Source organism: Syngnathus scovelli, unplaced genomic scaffold, assembly GCF_024217435.2.
Source record: "Syngnathus scovelli strain Florida unplaced genomic scaffold, RoL_Ssco_1.2 HiC_scaffold_228, whole genome shotgun sequence".
Lineage (NCBI taxonomy): Eukaryota > Metazoa > Chordata > Actinopteri > Syngnathiformes > Syngnathidae > Syngnathus > Syngnathus scovelli.
The window spans coordinates 1-5,000 of record NW_026061321.1 but is presented as its reverse complement, the minus strand read 5'-3'; positions in this window follow the sequence as shown (position 1 = coordinate 5,000).

Sequence of the window (5,000 nt, the reverse complement as noted above, 5' to 3'; positions counted from 1 at the left end):
GGCGCGGCGCTGCGCCGGCGACTTTGCCCGCGCGAGGCACGCTTTGCGATGGCCCGAGGCGGGAAGCTGCGCCCCGTCCGAGTCAGACTCGGTCGTTGCGGCCCGCCCGGTCACGCGATGCGGCCAGGATGCGGAGTTTTGCCGGCGCTGGGGGGATCCGGAAGGACGAAGGGGCGACGGTGGCGGTCACAGCTCGTCGCCTCCGTGACCCAGACGGGACTGTGCGCACCCCGAGTCAGACTCGGTTCGGCGCGGCCCGCTGCGGCCGGCTGGCGAGGTGAGATGTGGGCCATTGCCGCGCTCCCGACGAACCGTTCCGGGGGGCTGGTGACGTCGCGCGTTCGGCGCTGATGCTGCGACCGGGAGGGAAGCTGCGCCCCGTCCGAGTCAGACTCGGTCGTTGCGGCCCCCCCGAGCCCGCACGCCTCACGCGGAGGGGTCATACGCCCCGGCGGCCACGATAGACGCCTCCCGCTTCGCGGTGGTCGGGAAGGCGTGTGCGGATATGTGCGGAGGTTGGGACTCGGGCTTGGTCTTTGAGAAATCGGTTTCGCGGTCGACCGGCGCGGCCGGCGGACGCCCACGTGGCGTGCCGCAAGTCGGATCGCGCGCTCGGCCTCCGTGGATGGCCTCTGGGTGAGGTTGAGCCGGGGCGTCTCGGTTTCGCTGCCGTACGGTTCGCGCTAGGCCTGCGCGGGCGGCGCGGGGCGCGCGCTCGCGCGGCGGCCGTAGCGCTGGAGTGCGACCCGCAAGTGGGGAGGAACCGTCCACCCAACGCCGGCGGTAGCCGGGGCCGGTGGGGGCCCTACCAAGGCGGGTCATGGGCGCATGTCGGTCAGGTTATAAGAGTGTTTTTTTCGCTCCGGGCTAGAGCCGGGTGAGGTCGTCTCGAACCACGTGCCTGAAGGCCGCCTCGCGCCGGATTCGGCCCCGCTCATTCGTCGGAGTGACCGCCCGACGCGGGCATCGCTAGATTAGCCGTGGCCCCGATCCTTCCCCATCGACAGCCTTTCGCCCCCTTCGCTCCGGCCTCTGAGGCGGCCGGTACCCCTTTCTTGGATGAGACAGAACCCTTGACGGGCCGTTCGCAGATTTTTGCCCGGGCTTTGTTTACCGAGGCGGCCGGTACCTCCGTCTGCCTTGGATGGACCGCATCCGCAGATTTTCGTCCGGCCTTAGCTTAAGGAGACGGCCGTTGCCTCCGATCCTCCGGGCTAGAGCCGGGTGAGGTCGTCTCGAACCACGTGCCTGAAGGCCGCCTCGCGCCGGATTCGGCCCCGCTCATTCGTCGGAGTGACCGCCCGACGCGGGCATCGCTAGATTAGCCGTGGCCCCGATCCTTCCCCATCGACAGCCTTTCGCCCCCTTCGCTCCGGCCTCTGAGGCGGCCGGTACCCCTTTCTTGGATGAGACAGAACCCTTGACGGGCCGTTCGCAGATTTTTGCCCGGCCTGTGTTTAAGGAGGCGGCCGGTACCTCCCTCCTTGGATGACCAACAACCCTTGACCGGCCATTCGCAGATTTTTGCCCGGCCTGTGTTTAAGGAGGCGGCCGGTACCTCCCTCCTTGGATGACCTTCTACCCTTGACGGGCCATTCGCAGATTTTTGCCCGGCCTGTGTTTAAGGAGGCGGCCGGTACCTCCCTCCTTGGATGACCTTCTACCCTTGACGGGCCATTCGCAGATTTTTGCCCGGCCTGTGTTTAAGGAGGCGGCCGGTACCTCCCTCCTTGGATGACCTTCTACCCTTGACGGGCCATTCGCAGATTTTTGCCCGGCCTGTGTTTAAGGAGGCGGCCGGTACCTCCCTCCTTGGATGACCTTCTACCCTTGACGGGCCATTCGCAGATTTTTGCCCGGCCTGTGTTTAAGGAGGCGGCCGGTACCTCCCTCCTTGGATGACCCACTACCCTTGACGGGCCCATTCGCAGATTTTTGCCCGGCCTGTGTTTAGGGAGGCGACCGGTCCTCCGTAGCTTGATCGGATTTCCCTTCCGGCCTGTGTTTAAGGAGGCGGCCGGTCCTCCGTAGCTTGATCGGATTTCCCTTCCAGCCTGTGTTTAAGGAGGCGGCTGGTCCTCCCCGGTCGGTTGCCAAGCGACCGGGACCCGCAAGTGGGCAGGAACCGTCCACCCAACGCCGGCGAGCCGGGGCCGGTGGGGGCCCTACCAAGGCGGGTCTAACTTCAGGCGGTGCAAACGGGGGAGGGGGGTAAGGACGGCTGCCGGGAGCAGACAGCCGTCCCCGGGAGGGGGTAGTAGCTTCGCGGCGGCCGCCGGGAGCAGACGGCCGTCCGCGCATTCTGCCAATGCCTGTAGGACTTTGAATATTTCACAGCCGTGCTGTGGCACTTAGAAAGTTTTTCAGAGACGTGGCACTTAGAAAGTTTTTTCAGAGATGTGGCACTTAGAAAGTTTTTCAGAGATGTGGCACTTAGAAAGTTTTTGAGAGATGTGGCACTTAGAAATTTTTTGAGAGATGTGGCACTTTGAAAATTTTTGAGAAATGTGGCACTTAGAAAATTTTCTCTCTCTCTCTGGAAGTGCCGTGCCTTCTTCAGTTCTGCTATCCGAGCAGGGGACGCTTGCTGGCGGCCGTTACCAGCGCTCGGACCAGGCCCAATTGATTTGCATGGAAAACAATTGCGTCCCCCATGCTCGTTCTGACTATATTTTGCGAAAGGGGGGTAAAGTGATGAGTACACTAAGTGGGGGGACCAACCCATGTACTCTAGAAAAAGTACATGGGTTGACAAAAGACCAGTTCGTACTGCACCCCTGGTACCCAAACCCCTGGTACCTTTAGGCACTTAGAAAAATTTCGCCAAATTTGGAGGTCGCTCCAGGGGAAGAGGCCGAATTTTCGCCTATTACGGCCGACCGCGGGAACCAGCCGAGGCGGACGCTTTTCGGCGCAAGAGCCGTTGGCACTTAGAAAATATTCGCTAAACTTCAAAGGACCTCCAGGGGAAGAGGCCGAATTGTCACTTTTTCTGGCCGACATCGGGAACCAGCCGAGTCGGACTCTTTACGGCGGAGCAGCCGTTGGCACTTAGAAAATATTCGCCAAACTCGGCCGGACTTCCAGGGGAAGAGGCCGAATTGTCACTTGTTCTGCCCGACATCGGGAACCAGCCGAGTCGGACACTTTAAGGCGGAGCAGCCGTTGGCACTTAGAAAATATTCGCCAAACTTGAACGGACCTCCAGGGGAAGAGGCCGAATTTTCACCTGTTCTGGCCGACATCGGGAACCAGCCGAGTCGGACTCTTTAAGGCGGAGCAGCCGTTGGCACTTAGAAAATATTCGTTAAACTTGAAAGGACCTCCAGGGGAAGAGGCCGAATTGTCACTTGTTCTGGCCGACATCGGGAACCAGCCGAGTCGGACGCTTTAAGGCGGAGCAGCCGTTGGCACTTAGAAAATATTCGTTAAACTTGAAAAGACCTCCAGGGGAAGAGGCCGAATTGTCACTTGTTCTGGCCGACATCGGGAACCAGCCGAGTCGGGCCCTTTAAGGCTGAGCAGCCGTTGGCACTTAGGAAATATTTGCCTTAACTCGGCCGGACTTCCAGGGGAAGAGGCCGGATTTTCACTTGTTCTGGCCGACATCGGGAACCAGCCGAGTCGGACGCTTTAAGGCGGAGCAGCCGTTGGCACTTAGAAAATATTCCCCAAACTTGAACGGACCTCCAGGGGAAGAGGCCGAATTTTCACTTGTTCTGGCCGACATCGGGAACCAGCCGAGTCGGACTCTTTACGGCGGAACAGCCGTTGGCACTTGGGAAATATTCGCCGAACTCGGCCGGACTTCCAGGGGAAGAGGCCAATTTTTCACTTGTTCTGGACGACATCGGGAACCAGCCGAGTCGGACCCTTTACGGCGGAACAGCCGTTGGCACTTAGGAAATATTTGCCTTAACTCGGCCGGACTTCCAGGGGAAGAGGCCGGATTTTCACTTGTTCTGGCCGACATCGGGAACCAGCCCAGTCGGACTCTTTACGGCGGAGCAGCCGTTGGCACTTAGGAACTATTCGCCGAACTCGGCCGGACTTCCAGGGGAAGAGGCCGATTTTTCACTTGTTCTGGCCGACATCGGGAACCAGCCGAGTCGGACCCTTTACGGCGGAACAGCCGTTGGCACTTAGGAAATATTTGCCTTAACTCGGCCGGACTTCCAGGGGAAGAGGCCGGATTTTCACTTGTTCTGGCCGACATCGGGAACCAGCCGAGTCGGACCCTTTACGGCGGAACAGCCGTTGGCACTTGGGAAATATTTGCCTTAACTCGGCCGGACTTCCAGGGGAAGAGGCCGGATTTTCACTTGTTCTGGCCGACATCGGGAACCAGCCGAGTCGGACACTTTACGGCTGAGCAGCCGTTGGCACTTAGGAAATATTTGCCTTAACTCGGCCGGACTTCCAGGGGAAGAGGCCGGATTTTCACTTGTTCTGGCCGACATCGGGAACCAGCCGAGTCGGACACTTTAAGGCTGAGCAGCCGTTGGCACTTAGGAAATATTTGCCTTAACTCGGCCGGACTTCCAGGGGAAGAGGCCGGATTTTCACTTGTTCTGGCCGACATCGGGAACCAGCCGAGTCGGACACTTTAAGGCTGAGCAGCCGTTGGCACTTAGGAAATATTTGCCTTAACTCGGCCGGACTTCCAGGGGAAGAGGCCGGATTTTCACTTGTTCTGGCCGACATCGGGAACCAGCCGAGTCGGACACTTTAAGGCTGAGCAGCCGTTGGCACTTAGGAAATATTTGCCTTAACTCGGCCGGACTTCCAGGGGAAGAGGCCGATTTTTCACTTGTTCTGGCCGACATCGGGAACCAGCCGAGTCGGACGCTTTACGGCGGAGCAGCCGTTGGCACTTAGGAAATATTCGTTAATCTTGAACGGACCTCCAGGGGAAGAGGCCGAATTTTCACTTGTTCTGGCCGACATCGGGAACCAGCCGAGTCGGACGCTTTACGGCGGAGCAGCCGTTGGCACTTAGG